This window comes from Sinocyclocheilus rhinocerous, unplaced genomic scaffold, assembly GCF_001515625.1.
Source record: "Sinocyclocheilus rhinocerous isolate Xijiao unplaced genomic scaffold, SAMN03320098_v1.1 scaffold1365, whole genome shotgun sequence".
Lineage (NCBI taxonomy): Eukaryota > Metazoa > Chordata > Actinopteri > Cypriniformes > Cyprinidae > Sinocyclocheilus > Sinocyclocheilus rhinocerous.
The window spans coordinates 160680-179045 of record NW_015628688.1 but is presented as its reverse complement, the minus strand read 5'-3'; the positions used below and the strand labels follow the sequence as shown (position 1 = coordinate 179045).

The 18366-nt window shown below is 38.2% G+C and overlaps 1 protein-coding gene across 1 annotated transcript in view; it reads right to left on the bottom strand.

The window, feature by feature from the left end:
• LOC107738113 (ras-associated and pleckstrin homology domains-containing protein 1-like) overlaps positions 1-18366 on the bottom strand; it is a 46555-nt gene that overhangs the window by 24355 nt on the left and 3834 nt on the right. The window lies entirely within an intron of this gene.

Below are 18366 nucleotides of genomic sequence, written 5' to 3'. Positions count from 1 at the left end.
ACATCATAGACCCATTTCTTCTTTGTACTCTGCGTTCAAAGCATAAAAGATTTATAGATAACAAGAATCCCATCCTGTAGAATCTATCACTACGCAGGACAGATGGAGACCGGGTGTGTGTGATGCACACATCTGTATATATCAGTGTCTTATCATCAGTGTTTATATCAGATGATTTGGAAATCATCCTATCCAGTTGTAAATGGTTTTGGCAAGCTTAGCAGCAACACTTTTCAACCGCTGTTAAAACACAAAGCCATTACCGCTCTCCAGCGTCTAATGTTTCTGTACCACACATCAACCCTCTCAAACACTCTCATAAGTGGTTTGAAGTTTATGTACTAGCCAATGAACAAAATAAGCACTGTTACACTGTGCATAACAGAATGGGAATAATCCTCTTACGTTATTAAAATACTTCTCAGGTTACTTCCTCTACAGTCAAAAATCTGGGTGTTATATTAGATAGCAACTTGTCTTTTGAAAATCATATTTCCCATGTTACAAAAACAGCATTCTTCCATCTTAGAAACATTGCCAAGTTACGAAATATGTTACCTGTTTCTGATGCAGAAAAGCTAGTTCATGCATTCATGACCTCTAGACTGGACTATTGTAATGCACTGCTAGGTGGTTGTCCTGCATCTTCAATAAACAAGCTACAGGTGGTCCAAAATGCAGCGGCTAGAGTCCTTACCAGGTCAAGAAAATATGATCATATTACCCCAATTTTACAGTCTCTGCACTGGCTACCTATTAAGTTCCGTATCAGTTACAAAATATTATTACTTGCCTATAAGGCCCTTAATGGGTTAGCTCCTGCGTACCTTACTAGTCGTCTACCACGCCCTGTAAAGTTGCTTTGCAATGATTTGTATCGTGAAAAGCGCTGTACAAATAAACTTGACTTTGGTCTGAAAATATCCTGTCACTGGTGAGGAAACCTCGTGAACCGACTGTACCAGGCCACAGAAATCTCCACCGTAACCAACCATGTTACGGAAAAACTAGACATGGGCTATTTACAGTAGTTGTTGGAACAGTTGCCAAGCCAGTCATTCTGAAGTCAACATTCAGTAGGTTATGTACGATACGCGGGGGGTCATTTGCAATCTGGCAACCCTGTAATTGTGGGTCAGTCCTTCTCAAACATGCAGAAGGAAACTGGGCAGTGGGATGATAAAGTGCTAGCCAGATGTTACAGAGTTTAGATCTTCATCAGAACAGCCGGCAGGATCATTAGAGATGGAGACCAGAGACCACCGCAAATATCTTAAACACACCAGCACAGCTGAAGAATTATCAACATCACTACAGTACATGTCCAATGACCACTTTTACAAAATCCACTGTTTTATGATGCTATCACTGTACAGTGATTGTATCGCAAATTATAGTCCCATGGTATTTTGATATACACTACCATTCAATAGTTTTTGGATGGAAAGATTTTTTAATGTTTTTTTAAATACAACCCTTATGCTCCCCAAGACTGTATATATGTTATAAAAAAAATAATGACTGAAAAAATTACTGTTTTCGATTTGAATTTATTTTAAAATGTAATTTATTTCTGTGATGCAAAGCTGAGTTTTCAGCAGAGGTCAGACTTCATTGTCACACGATCCTTTAGAAATCATTCTAATATTCTGATTTGCTGTTCAAGATGCATTTATTTTTTCAATGTAAATTTTTGCTGCTTAATATTTTAGTGTAAACATATTTTTTCAGGATTATTTGCTGAATAGAAAGTTCAAAAGAACAGCATTTATTTGAAATAAGAATCCATTATAAATGTCTTTACTGTCAATTGTATCCTTGATGAATTAAGTATTAATTTCTTTAAAAAAAAAAAAAATCTTACTGACCCCAAATTTTTGAATGGTGCCATATACTATGGGACTGAATTATTACCATATTCATCGGCTCATGGGGATTGGGGTTCGAACCCGGCTTGGTTTAAATCCCAACCCTCTCACTTTTCTGTCTGTCATTACTTTTTCTTAAATACAGGCTAAAAAGCCCCCCAAATGCCTCAACTATAGAGTAATTGGTTCATTCTAAACATGTCAGTCTCAAGTTTCTGGAAAGTTTTCGGATTCAGATTCCACTTCTCACACGTTCTCTTGGCTCGTCTCCTCGGCCCAGATCTTCCGAGCTTTATCAGCGATTGTTTATGTTTGATCCGAGGAGAGAGAGTGAGTGAAACCAGGGAGAGAATTAAAGGGAAGCGTTTCAAGGAGCTGTGCTACAATTAGCTCCCTGCGGTTAACAGCCCTGTGATTTGGGCCTGGACTGGCAGGCCTGGGGCGTGGGCCGCTACAGACACTCAAACTGTGCTCGGAAAGGTCCCTGCTGACACACACTGGCCCGTGTAGAAGAGCGCGCGAGTGTGTGTGTGTACATGTGACAACAACATCATCATCACCAGAAGGCCTGCGATCACACGTGCTGCGAAGTCATGCCACGGTAGTCTAGTCTAATAGATGCTGGACCAAACTGCTTGGCTCGCACCTTCTCCGTTTTATGCAGCATCCGTCTGGAGAGACAGCGGCCACGTGCAGCATCAAGCCTGCAGAGGAGGCATCTGTTTCACATCACTGCCTTACACATTCCACACACAGCAAGCTCTTCGCTCTGATGGAGGAAAGCAGGCGCTCCTGTTGCCTCCTGCACGGGAGTGTTAATACTTTATACCTAATACTTAATTAATACAGTAACATGTGTCCTACCAACACTGCCACACTCTTGCTGTGTCCACATTCTGTGCGTTTTCTGAATCCTACTTCAGATCCCTATTGACATAATTATCATCAAAGTTGATTTTAAAACAAGCCACTGCATGTGCACCATTACCTTCATGTGTCAGCTTGGAAACTGATGATTTCTGGGTGCTATACTATTTTCCGGAAAAGAAGTCACAGTGGGTCAAAAGTGCATTATTAAAAGAAAAAAAATGGTAAGTTGCATTGGTGCCTTAAAAAACAAATACATTTATTTCATGCTAAGTATACTACAAATACATTTATATACATATATGTACTTAATAAAAATACCCTGCAGTTGTACTTTTAGTATCCTAAACTGGTATAATTAAAGTCTGCTAAATTAGAACAACTAATTTTGCACTTAATGCACTTTAATTGTGTAGAAGTACTGCTGAAGTCCAACTAAGGATATACTGAAGTATATTTGATTGTGCTAAAGTGAAACTATTGCAAGTATACTTTAGGTACACTTTAAATATCTTGCATTTAAAGTGTACTTTAAAGGGGTCATATGATGCCTTTTTAAAGATCATTATTTTGTGTATTTGGTGTAACAGAATATGTTGACATGCTTTAATGTTCAAAGAACACATTATTTTTCAAATACTGTACATTATTGTAGGTCCTCTATGCCCCGCCTCTCTCAAACGCTTCGTTTTCTACAAAGTCCCTCCTTCCGACAAGCGCAGTCTGCTCTGATTTGCCAGCTGACCCAGTGCATTGTGATTGGCCGAACACCGCAAGCACTCGTCGGAAATGTAAAGCCGCTTAACCATAATCACGAGCGTCATCTTTCAAAATAAATGTAAAAAGAATATCTCTTTGGTTTTGAGACTTTAGTCTTTGCAACTTCAGGGATCTTATCTATGCACAATCAGCTTGTAACACTCCAAAGAGAAAGGAAAACTTGAAATCGCATCATATGACCCCTTTAAATAAAGTCTAATTATAATTTAAAGTCAGAATTGTGATCTCCATAAGGAGAAGTGATATGTCAGAATAGATTTGAACTATACTCAGTATGAAATAAATGTATTTGAAATATATTACTGTTTTACTAGGGTGTACATGTATATAATAAACACTAAATGTATTTTAGTTCCTGTCACTCTGCAAAAAATCCTATAAATTTATCAGTCAGAAAACACAACAACAATTCAGAAAACACAATGACAAATTCGAAAAACAAAATGAGTCAGAAAACACAACGACAAATCAGACAAACCGGAAGAGGTAGGTATAGTTTGAGACAGCGCCATTGGTTTGGGATTACTCACCGCTGACTGGACGAGACATCTGTCAATTAACGTATACAGGAAGAACCAGCCGAAGAACAGCAGAGTCGTAGTAGAAAGTTTGGAGATGGTATTAAAGTAGCTCAGTTTAAATGTATTGTATGAATTGTTATTATTGCATACGATTGTTATTTTGTTTTTTAGACTTGCATTTGCATTTGTAATTTGTTATTTTGTTTTCAGAATTGTGATTTGCTTTGCACTTCTCGGCCACCGTAGTATTCAGAATGAAACAGGAATGAAAAATGAGCCATTCATTATAAACAAAATATATTATAAACACCAAGTCTACACAATATTATTTCAAGCAAAACTGAAACTACTGGCATGTGGGAATAAGCTGTATAAATAAACTTGGGCTCCTCTCACATTCGGCACAAATCCAAATGTGTGCATATTGTGCAAGTTTTGCATGCTTGATGTTAATTTCTACATTTGTAAAACTTGCAAAAATATTTAGCTCATCTAGCATGTTTTTGTAAGTGGAAAAAAATGAAAATATGCAATTATAATGAACGGCAGTTTTGAAGTTACACCTCATTTACATTTTTACTGATAACAAATCGTAAGCAGCAAAGGAAACATTAAATCTGAGGGCATGTAGCTGTGTATGTGTGTAGGAGGACAGTCTAATGTGAACAGGAAGTGTGCAGGATGTAATGGATTCCTCATCCCCCTCACGGCTTGTTGTGTAAGTCCTCCCTCAAGATGAGGGCCACACCAAACCTCTACCATGTCACAACAAACACACACTCCCAAAAGCAGTTCATCAGAAGATGTGACTCATTGCGTCAGTGACATTTTAGATTATATAACAAATGGCCCATCAAATCCTTAAGTGTTCCAAGGTCAGAAAACAGCATCATAATCAAGAAAAGGCACATCTCCACCCAAAGATGCCATTTCATAATCGACCAAACTGCCAGGGGAGTGTCAGAGGAATTCAACATCTGTCTGAGAGGTGGATTTACTAAGAACCCTGATTAATGAGCAGCTAAATCCTAAAGAATGAATTTAATGGTGATAACTGTTGGGCTGCTCCAAAAGATGTGCTTCAACGCGCAAGAAATACCAGTGTATTTACTCAGTGATGCAGTCTGATACCAGTGGACGGCAGGAAATCGTATGACCTCTCAACAGACCAATGGGACCATCACGGATGTTCACAAAAGGCCGCCCACTGTACAACACAATATTCAAATGTCCCCAGTATAATGATAACTATAGTGTGTATTAACTATATTATTAACAGAAACAGGTAGTGTCAAATTTATTAACCAAAATTCATTTTTGAATACTTGCATGTTCTTCAAAAATAAATAGAAAGGAAAACAAGAAATATGATTTCAGTTTACATCTTGATTGCATGTTTTTAGCATTTTAACCAAGTTAGATTGCTTTAATACATATAATAATAATTATAATAATAAAAGTAATAATAATATACAGGTTTAAAAAAAATTTGCGGCCCCCGCCGCCCCCCGTTTGGAAACCACTATAGTTAAAGTAATGTTACAATAACATATTGACATTACATATGCTACTATTAAATTTACATAACAGTTTAATTATTTGATCACAATTATTTTTATTGTAATTATTTTAATTATAGTCATATTTCTTTTTTTATTTATTGAAAATTACAACTGAAAATTCTCCCCATTAGACTCCCCAGAAACATTGTTTCAACTAATTAAACTAAACTAATATAATATAATTTTATTTAATATTATATTTTAAAACTAATGTTTCCTCTACACTGCTCATAAACATTACAACTTAGATTCCTGTGATAGCCTGTATTTTCAGACAATCAGTCTTTCCCATGATCCCAACTTCATGCTGTTTGCAAATAGACAACAACTGTGTGATTTGTGCTTCCCACTGCCTGACCTTACAATCTTTAAACTCTGGGCCAGAGGTCAGTAGAGTGCAATGGAACAAGCTCAAATTCGCCCATGGAACCCTGATGTCTGGCAAAACTCTTAAAAAGATAATGATAAAGACACCACACATTAATTTATGCCATTACCAAGCCCAATAGTCACAGCATCATTAATGTGATTTAAAGTGCATTGATGGGCTGTGTGGGCCTATCAGAGGCATTAAGTTCAGAGTTAGTCTGCCCTCATGCAGCATGTTAAAAATGGATGCAAGGAGGCTTTGAAGTGGGGTCGTGACCACTGTAGATTCTTCACACAACACATGGTGGCTCTCATATAATGAAAGTGTGTTTGTTATTAATGGGAGCATGGTAAAGCCCAGAAAACACAGATAGACTAATGCAAACCACAGACCCAAGCTGGCCCTACAGAAAGCCATGCATCACCACAATCATCACCTGTGAGTGCATCAAATGACTCTACATATTTCAAACATGAGTCAACAAAACAGGTTATATTAAATGGGCATGATTCAACATGTAAACTACACTATTTAAAATGTTTGGGGTTCCAAATAAATTTCAAAATCAGCAAATAAAATAATTTCTAAAGGATCATGTGACACTGAAGTAATCACTGCTGAAAATTCAGCTTTGCCATCACAGAAATAAATTATATTTTGATATATATTATAGTATAAAAGTGTTATTTTAGATTGTAATAATATTTTACAATATTACTGTATTTACTGTATTTTTCATCAAATAAATGGAGCCTTGGTGGACATAAGATACTTCTTTCAAAAACATTTTAATTTAAACAAATCTTACTGAACCCATACTTCTGAATGGTAGTGTATACAGTAGTCCTGTTTCAGCCAGTACCCATAATTCCATGACCAGAACACAAAAATGGATCAATAAAAGGGCAAAAAACAAACAAACAAAGGAACTTGCTTGTACTAAACATGAAACAATTTGAATCAATATTTGAATCAAAATAAAATTATCAGCATTTATTTATACAAAAATATTATTAATCTTAAGAGCTATAAGCATAAATTTGTTGCCATGTTCAAATAAATTGGCAGTGACTTTGTGTAGATTGTTGCAATTAGTCAGTACTACCCTGCACCCTTCAGAGTGTTCTGTCTTTCTCAGAGAGTGGGGAATAGTGATACTCACTTTCAAGTGGAATTTCCCCATAATGTTATTTAACTAAGAGCATTCCTCTGAAATCATCACATGACCTTGTGTGACATCTTGCGGCAACAAACTGCTTCGAAACAGCAAGTGCGCATTAAAGCATCCAATTATACACCAGCATCCAAGTGAATTTCCTGAAATCTCGATTTGGAAGCAGAAATATGATCTGATGTATGAAAACTCACAGTCTTGGAAGGAACTGTAGACACGTGGCTCAATCTAAGCAGTTCTTGCACTTTTGCATCCATGCAAACCTTATCCAACCCCAACTACTGAAACAATGAGCGAGTACAGATGAGATTTACATGAGGAGCCAAATGGAAAAAAGAAAGAAAACATTGGAGGGAGGCAACTAAAGGACAGGTACAGGAACTGCCAAAAGCTAATAGGACTGTGCTTTTGAAAATAACAAATCTATACCATGGACTGAGCAGAGTCATGTAAAAATATACAGTTACCATCAAGTGTGTATTAATCTAAATGCATATTCCATCAGAAATGTTGAAGTTCTTCAACTCTCTTTTTGAAAATTACCTTTATTTCATAAATAATCGTTTTATAAAACACTGGAACTGATGGCATTAAACACCTAGAAAAAGATTCTGGAGTGAACAGAAATAAGCGGTAAATGCTACAATGGCTTATGCCCACTTTACCTGGCTTTCAGCAGATCAGTTAGAACTCGCGGGCTAACTTTACATCACCTAATAAATATTCATGAGACAAACTGATGGCTTATCTCAAATATCCCCTCACTTTTCTGTTCTTAAACCCTGTCAGACACGTTATGGAAGTAGAGAAAACTATAATCAGTGCATTTAGAGAGTAGTTTCCATTCGCAAGTCCAGCATTCATCTGATACAGACGTGGTTTATTCCAAAAGCTCAGAGCTTTGTGTCCTTGGGGGCTGCTTCAGTTTGCAGATCTCTGGTTTATTCACCCCAACTTCAGGAGCAATAAAGATACAGAGGGGGGTTTGGTTTGTTGTTGGGCTTAAGTACAGTAACCCTATGCTGACTGGGCATAATTACAAAGCAGCATCCACGTTCCATGTGGAGCATGAGTGGAAACGTTCCTCCAACCACACCACCAACTCAAGTCCAGTCACTCACAGTAAAAGGCAATTGAGGAGTGTTTTCCCACGACTACGGTACAGCTGTCATCCTCAGGGATGGGTGACTCGGGACACGACCGCAGTAAGCTCCTCGCATGAGGCACGTTCCAGCTGAGCTGTGGTGAGGATACAAGCAGAACGTCAGGGCAGAAAGAAACAGCTTCAAATAAGATCCAGATTTTCCTTCATTACCTCTGCCTTCACCTCGAGGAGAAAAACAAATGTACTCGTGGTGAGGACGAGCTGGCCTCAGTCGTCGTAGGAAAAAATGAAAATGAATATGAATCAACAAGAGAGTCCAACTCTCAGTTTAGTATTCCAGATGTGAGCGAGGGAGCATGGAAACACACAAACATAACACATTCTCTTGCTTGCGTATGAAACCACATGCAAAAATAGACCGAAAACCATCAAAACGGGGGGCAAAACGGTTGACGAGTGAGATTATTGGTAATGGGTACACAATCAAAGTTTGAAAATATTAAGCTTTAGTAACATTTTCCTCCCTGCATACCTCTCTTTTCCTCCCTGTTTGTCTCCATTCTTCTTCACAATTTGATTGCGATTACTCCCCAGAGAAAGAGAGGAGTGTCATAGGCAGAAAGCTGGAGACAGCCTTCTACACAGTCAACATAAACAGTACCAGGGCGATGTTTAGACTGAAGTTCAGGGCACAGTGGCTTTGCGATTAAACTAGCTGTGAGTAGGCTCTTTATAAATGTTCAAAACAAAATAAAGAAAGAATAAGCAGGTGGAGAGATAATAAGCGGAAAAGAAGGGAGTTTTATCTCTTTTCAGTATCAAAGGGAGGTCCCTTGGTAAGCCACTGTGTGTGGACACCACACACACACCCGCATCTCTATCTAGACAGGGACCAAAATAGCAAAACAAATCTTCAGAGAGGTTTGTGGTTCTCATGGATAAATAAAAGCAAGTGACAGCACTATAAAGGTCATAGCCAGAGATCAAAGATAAGCTGACTAAATAAACATTGTATAGCATTCCCAAATCCCCAAAAGAACATTTGTAGCAGGGTCAATGACAAATAAAAGTGTCCATAACAAAGAAAAGGATATTAGTCACGTGTGTCAAATTCTCAGTTGCATATGGTTCTGAAAAATAATTAAATGACTAAATTTAAAAAAAGAAACATTTCACAAGGTTTAACCTTGAAGTACACATCATATACATCACAGTGGCCAAAATGTATATTTTCAAAAAAATATACATTTAAACACATTTTTCAAAGTGTGCGTATGCGTGACTCTGATATGCATGTATAAAATTATATGACATTGTCAGAAACTTACTGACCTTGAACAGTGTTGTATTGTTGACTGAAACTAAAACTAAAACGATTAATGATCTTTCGCAAATTTAAATAAAGTTGCAATAATATATAAATATTAAATGAAAGCATGAAACACATTACATAAAACAAATGAAAAAATACTTGGCATCTGAAATAAATACATTTAAGTTGAAGTGCTGCAATTATGAAAACTAAAAAAAACAAAACTGAAATAATTATTACAATTATTATTATTATTGTTATTATTAAAGTTATATAGAAATATATAAAGTCATGAGGGTCTGCAAGGGGTTCTCTATATAGTTATCTTCTGTTTTCATTTATTTCATTGGTCGCACCACATGACTTTGATTTAGTGGATAACGGTTATTTAAATATTAATAAGTATTGGCACAGTTTTCTTAAAATCCATTTTCCCCTAAGATATAATAAAAGATTATGGCCAAACTACTATGAAAAGGTTTCCTTTCTTCTAATAAGCATTTTTCTCCTTTATTCTGACAGTTGTATCATCCTGACATATTTTACTTTATGTCCCCGAAAATACGCATTTCAGACCGATGAGCTTTGTTAAAATCGACACGTTTCAGAAAGGCGGGGCATAGAGGAGAAACAATAATGTACAGTATGTGGAAAATAATGTGTTTTTTGAACCTTAAACTGCATAAACACATTTCATTACACCAAATACACAAAATAATGTTCTTTTTAGCAGCATCATATGACCCCTTTAAAACATGCTCATCACAGAAGACTTATTTTCAACTCACTGTATGTATCAACTGCATTTTTACAGAATTTTTAATAAGTAAACAGATTTAGGTGAAAAAAACATCACATAACAAATGAAATCAAACGTAACAGCTTTCAAATGATAAGTTGCATAAAGTGCATGACACATGGTGTCCTGGCAGTGTGCAAATCAGTCTCCTGCTCAACAGATGGTACTGTCTAACATAATTCATCTTATTCGAGTCAGCACAGGTTGTCAGAGACCACATACAACAAGCAGACTGAGGTGCAGGGATGCTGGTGCTCAGCCAATGCCACTGTTTCTGGCACGATCCCTACATATGGGAGCGATCATAGGCCGTATTCCCACTGATCCCACAGCACTGCTATGGCACTGAGATCCTTAAGCGTTATTAAAGCAGCAGTTTATCTCCAAGAGAGGCTGAAAATCACAAAAGTATGCGTGTGACTGAGTGCCACGTTGTGCTCTGGGAAAAACAGATTGAAAATGTGAAAGAAGAGACTGAAAAGAAAAAAATAGCAAGAATTCAGTTGAGGATGTGTGCTGGAAATGTTTAAGACTTCTCCAGTGGGAGCATTTCGCCAAAGACTGATGGAATATGTCCTACTGAACCAGTCTGACAAACAAAGTCATGATTGCCTTTCCATTTACTGCACAAGGCCTGGATGGTTATTTACACTACAATTTTTTTCGCTCTCAGCAAAAGTTTACACTTGATGCCTCGTTCTTGTGAGCTCTACATTCCAGTCCATGAGATCAACTCCAAGTCCCAATGACACGCTAGATACCTAACCGCAGTGAGTCTTCAGTAACATATGATGTTCTTCCACAGAGTCCTATAGATCTTTGTAAAAAAAAAAAAAAAACTAATACAGTTACTAATACAGTTTCAACTTGTCATCCAAATGTAATTACTTACAATTAAAGACTTGAAGAAAGAAAATCAGAGGATGAATCTGACTTTCAGTCTCCATGGCCTGCTGAAAAAGCCTCTTCAAAGACTTTTGGAGGTGTCATTCAGATCTGGCTCCATTCTGGTGTGGAACATCCACTTTTCATGATCCAATAAATTCCTGATGGATAAAACAATCTCTGTCCTTCAGTTTTTTCACATTTAACATTCCATTTCATTCTGAAATGGATTATTACGGACGTAAAACAGATTCCCATGAAAGTTACCACTAAAATCCAATCAAATCAACTCTACCCTTAACTCCCGAGTGGTTATCAAGAGTCTTGAAGAGGACATGGATGTTCAGGAAAGAACTGAGAAAGCTAGTCCAGCAGAGTGATTTTAATTGCTCTCATCAAGGGCATAAAGCTCAAATCTGGACATGGACCAAGTGTACAACCATTTTTACTGGCTTCAATTGTGGCTATTCATATTTCATGACCAAAGACTAGAGCTGGGCGGTTTGACCAAATATCTGTGTATCACAGTTTTATTAGGATTCTGGCGGTTTGACCGTTTATTACAGTCTTTCCCTGACTGTGCTTTTATATTAATCAGAATGCGTGAAACACTTGCAGAACCACTGTATTTTATTCACGATCCAAACAAACATGTTAGCATGAGCAGTTTTTAATGTAAATTAGATTGTATAATTTCAAAATTTAAAGCAAAAACAGAATGGTCTAACCTTAGCTTTGTGATATTATGCTACATAAAATGTGAACGAAACAGAAACAGCAAACGGACTGAATGAAACACAAATTCACTTTCTGCCAGCAGGTGGCGCTTATGGAATAGCAGCGATACAGCATTTCCTTGGTTACTGCTGTAAACAAACCAGCACTGTGCTTTTAAATACTACATTAATATGCATTATACAGAGGCAAGATGAAAAGAAAAAATCATCTAAACCTTTCTGAAGACAGACAGTTCCCCTCAGAGATACATTATATAAACCCTTTAGCCCCAGTTCAGTATTTAGAATTTTCTTCCTATATTTCAGTGATCTTGCTCTGCCTGTTATTTTCTTCTCTTTGCGTTCATCCTCACCGTCTCTGGCTTCCATTAACAGCATTTACAGTTTGGTTATTTGCCCATTTAAAGAATTAGTTGTGTGCTATTAATAGTTCTAAAAGTTTCCCAACCATTAGTCAGAAGTGTATGCAGTTAACAGGGATCTCCTCTCAATTAACGATGCTGTGTACATTGCTTAGGCACTTGTACCTCTATTCCGGTTTTCAAAAAAGTTCATACTGTTTGCTTAATTCAAACCGGTTTACCGTTTGAACTGGTAAATGACCATGCACTACCAAAGACACAAACAAATCACTGATGAACCAATGATTCGCTATCTCCTATGTCTCCTATGTCTTATTCGAGAGGCATTATGACTGGTTAAAGAATTCAGGGATGGAAATGATTTGTTCATCAAAACACTAAAATAACAGCCAGAGTAAAAATGTCACTGGAAAAACACTGTGCGAAGACAGATGAGGTACATAAAACTGGCCACTGCTCTGGGCGGCACCGAAGGCACACTCATGCTGTTACGTAACCATGCGGTCTAATTGCTGTGTACTACCAGACCTGTTCAATTGCTGTATAATGTACCAGCCCTGTGTAAAAACAGCAGCCTGTCTACATGACCTTTCAGAGCTAAAGTTAGAACATGAAGACTGTCTCACACCAGCCTGGGCTACACCCATCACACATCCATCACTGGACCACACTTTTCCATTAAATGTTTCATTCAAATGGGCAGAAGTTCACTGAGGACTCTCAAGCAAATTCTGGAAAACAGTTCTAAGGGTTGTGTGATTTTTCATGGCTACTATATATGAGCATGTTTTAAAAGACCCCATGAAATCAAAGTTTTGTGGATTTAAGTCCACGTGTGCTTGCTTTGAGGTCATCTATATGCTAGTTTACACATTAAAGGTGATCCAAATTAGCTCTTTGTATATATACTCACCTAAAATGTAGCAACAATTTCTATTTCAGAAAATATTGATGACATACTAACAGGCATAACCAAATTTTTGTCCAATTAAATGCCTCCCACTATCATCAGTTGTTTCGGACTAGCTAGCAAATCATTACGGTTCATCATCATAACTGCGACAAAGCTATTAATTAATTTCTTAAATAAATAAAAAAGAAAGGGCATTCAACACGCCCTTTCCAAACAGCCCGTTTCAATTGGAAATTCATCAAAACAGGAAGAAAAACCGCTTAACAAGCCACTTTCATGGGTTTTCATGAATGTTTACACAAGCTCAATATGTGTGATCAAAATTAAGCGCCAAATCAACCAAACTCTTTGATCATACATTCACTCAGTATGTTAATCAGGATTAAGTATAAAAACATATCCTTTTTGATGATGTGGAGAGTTTTCTTTCCCAAGGAATGCGCTGGATTAAATGTTTATAAAATTAGAGTCAAATAATATCTCAGTGGCACCACAAAGTCTCCATTGTTTATTACCTCCAGATCTCAGTCATCCAATCACAAAGCAACATCTAGAGCTCAACACACAACCGTGTAGTGACACTACAGATAGTGGAGCTGGAAGAATGTGCACAAATCAATCAGTCAATTTGTCACACAATGCATGTTAAAATGTATTCACACTAAGGGCAAAAGTTGCAGTACAAAGTAGAAATCTGTGATGTCCCCGCTTTCACGAGGAAGGCATAAAGAAAACCATGTGTCAATTAATTTGGTCCAGGACTTTGACTCTTAACAAGTTGCAGGTTTAAATTTGCTGCAGACTTGCATAGATGGCACTATTTGCTACACATAAAAGCAAGAATTTCAGTGCTCCTTTCCTGAAGTGAACAACACTAAATCCTCCGTGCAGTTCCCTCTCATTGCTCTCATTATTGCGAAACTATCGTCAGTGTTTCCCAACTTGATGCCACTGCAGATTTCCAGTCTGTACTAAAATAACCTTGTGAGTTAATAGTAGGAGACGTGTCTTTATTCAGTTAGATCTGCCATGCTTCTGTCATTTCCACATCCCTGACCAGGATAAACAAAGCACCATCCAACATTCTCCCTGGTCAAACGCGTCTGCGAGGCTCATGGGAGATGATGGTCCAACCTCATGAAGTCACAAACGCTCACGCAAATTATTTAACAACGTCTCCACATGCAACCAACAGAAACCAGGCTTATATTTGACATTAGGCTACAATTTGGTTTCAAAGACAATAGATCTATAATATTTTACAGATGATAAATGTCCATCAAGTTGGTTTGTTTGGGTGGGAGCTCATACAATTGGTTCACTTGCCAGGAAAAGATGAAAACAACGGAAAGAGGATGATCCTCTCAAACAGAAGCTACAGAGAGATTGTTTCCCATGTCTCCATAAGCAGGATGCAGGTCATTCATCACTGCTGTGTGTGTGTATAGGAGGGCAATACTGTTGATTTGTAGACTGTCTCAAAATCCTATTTTTGCCTTTACCAAGAGCAATTTTACCTCACCAGATAATCAATTCAATAAGAGCTATACAGTGATTTTTGCCAGGAAAAGATGAAAACAACGGAAAGAGGATGATCCTCTCAAACAGAAGCTACAGAGAGATTGTTTCCCATGTCTCCATAAGCAGGATGCAGGTCATTCATCACTGCTGTGTGTGTGTATAGGAGGGCAATACTGTTGATTTGTAGATTGTCTCAATATCCTATTTTTGCCTTTACCAAGAGCAATTTTACCTCACCAGATAATCAATTCAATAAGGGCTATACAGTGATTTTTGTAACAAGAAAAAAACAGTGTATTGTAGTATAGATCGATAGAATTAGAGAGAGAGAGAGAAAGAGAGAGAGAGACAGACAGACAGACAGACAGACAGACAGACAAGAATATAAAATATGAGTTATATTGTACATTAGGATATACTGTATACATATTATACACACTATGACTGAATTATATGGGAAAAAATATATATAGTATAATATAATTTTTATATTAATTCTATAATTTTATATATTATAAATTATTTTTTACTTTTAATTCTGTTTATTTTAGTTTTTATCTGCACATTTAATTTTGTCTCATTCTACATTCATATTCATGTATATTTTCATTTATGATCCACCACATTGCTGTTTGTTTATACTGAATCTGCTGCATTCAATGAATATTTATACACAAACCTATGTTCACTTAAATACAGTGGATTGATTTTTTTTATGCATGAAAATCTTACCGAAGTAAGACCTGTTTTCACCTTTGGACCAACAAACCCATATCCAGAAACTGCTGTAATCAATACTCACAGCTACATCCACCCTATTAAGAGAAAAAGGTAACCGTCCTGCTTTATTCAAATAAGTAAAAATATTGGAAAACAAACGGTGAAGATACTAAATATGGGAACCCGCTAGACGGGATAGTTGATGGTGTCTGGCTCTAGAACAGCTGCCTGTCCATGACCAAATTAAACACTGGAACCATAGCTAGGCCAAGTATTCCAGCCATTTGTCTCGTCAATCATGTGGTCAATTCACATTAGCAAGAAAGCACAAGGTTTAGAGGAGGAGGAAAGAGAAAAGATGTGGAAGCAAAAGGAGGATTTCAAAGGTCCTAACATCCTGTAACAAAGTGACAAAGCATCACTAATGTCATCATTCACGCACAACTGAGTGCTGTAAACGGGAGACGTGCATGAAGACTCCCTGCGCGGGCTTGGCAACACACACAATGGGAGAGAATCTTCACACGCGGCTCTGCCAATTAGATGCAGAGCAGAGGATCCTAAACAGAACCAAATTAACAAATTAGCCATTCTGTAATCCCGATAGATGCCCAAGTGAGCTTAATCTCACTATAACAAATTCCTTGTATGTGCAAACATACTTGGCAATAAAGCTCTTTCTGATTCTGATTCTGATTAATTCAGTTCAACTCACCTGATTGATCATTACTTGCTAAAAATCATATCCAAAAGCACAAAGTAAGATTTGCAGCAAGGACACAAATTGAAATATTAAATGCAAATTCAATTCTTGAGCATTATGCAAGACATAAAAGGCCTACGCTCAGGTCTAGATGCCCCTTTACACATCTCAAGGCCCAGAAGGGTGTGGCGTCTGCCAACGACACATATTGGCGATTCCCCAGACGTCACAACCAGCACAGATGCTCCAGTTTTCCAATCCCAGCTTCAAAGTAACAGGGTCACACCTGATAACGCACTTAAAATACAAAGTAAGTGCTTCAAAATAGCAAGTCGTCCACTAGGTCTACTAGCTAACAAGTCACAAAATCGTAAAAATTAAAATAAATAAAGGTTTATTTTAAAAATAAAGGTTCCAGAGTCACGTGGGATCGCCGAAGAAGATGGCAGCATAGTTGTATAGCTCCGTAGGCCCACCAATATTTTCAATTTATCCGAGCATATTCACTCCACATTTTTATTACAACTAGCGTCCCTGGTGAGCATAAATATTTGTGAAATAAAAAGGTGCCCTAGATAGCAGATGTCGACCTCCACATCTAAGTATTTTAAGGGGATTTCGACGAGCCGCATGACAACGAGACAGACCTCGCCGCCACATGAGTCGCCGTCACCCCAGCGGAAAGATCAAGATTCAAAGATGGAAAACTTATTATCCAAAATAAGTAAAATGAACTCTACCTTACAAGGGGTGGCGACAGATGTGTCCTCAATCAAAGAGGTTGTCACCGATCTCAAAAACTCGGTGAACGCAATCCAAGAAAGGCTGGACGAAGCGGAGGGCCGCATCTCCAACATGGAAGATGTCACCTCGAAGCTCGTTGGTGATGGCGAACGGCACGATAAACGCCTGGAAGTTATGTGGAATCGAATTGAGGATTTAGAAAACAGGAGCCGCCGCAACAACGTGAGGATGATCGGTCTGAAAGAGGGGCTGGAGGCAGGTGGAATGATCAAGTGCGTGTATAAAATCCTATCGGAGGGACTGGGAATTGATCCGGATGGAGAGTTTGACATTGAGAGGGCGCATCGCGCTTTCACTCCTAGGCCCGATGCTGATCGACCACCAAGAATAGTTCTGATTAAGTTTCTGCGTTCGTCAGCCTGGGAGAAAGTACTACAAGCAGCCAGAGAAAAAGGAATGATCGAATGGGATGGATGTAGGATTTCCTTCTTCCCCGACATGTCAAGAGAGCTGGCCAGAAGACGAAGGGAATTCACTGCGTCACCAGGAGGATACTGAGAAGTGTCAATGTCAAATACACACTGTCATATCCAGCCTCACTCCGTTTCACATGGCAAGGGAAGAATATGGTGTTTACATCGAGTGCGGGTGCAGAGCAGTTCATTAAAGAACATTGCGGGGCACCAGGATAAAGGGACCAAATGTTTGTTGCAAAATCGCCGAGTGGAGTTGATGGGTCAGGTGCATTGGGTGGGAGGAGTCGTCGAATACCTGTGCTGTCTCAGAACAGTTTTGACAGCCAGAGACCAGGCTGGATAGCTGATTCGGCACTTCACGGACCGCAATCTCGGGGTGTTTGAACGTAGACGGTCCTCAATGTTTGGTATGACCGTTGATTTTTTGTTGTTTACTGTTCTTGTTTTTTCTGTTGTTAAGTTCGTGGGAGGGGTTAATTGCTTTTCGTTAAGCAACAGGGTGTTACAGAAGGTAGTTTTTGTAGTTGAAATGTTCAACTGCTGTTTGTTTAACTTGAAAAAATTTACATCACGGTCTATGTCATTCCCCAGTAGGGGGCAGTCAATAATGTGAGAAGGCTAATTCACCTGATGTGGCTAAACGCTTCAGAGAACACCCCGATCACAGCTATATCTCTAGATGCCGAAAAGGCTTTCGACAGGGTGGAGTGGGGCTTATTGACCACAGTACTGTCGAATTTCGGGTTTGGTCATATTTTTAGGACATGGGTTAGTTTATTATATGAAAATCCTAGAGCAGCAGTGATGACAAATGGCATGACTTCCCCATTTTTTACTATTTCAAGGGGCACTCGTCAGGGATGCCCATTGTCCCCGTTATTATTCACAATAGTTTTAGAGCCTTTGGCCATTATGATTAGGGCAGACCCAAACATTATGGGAGTAAG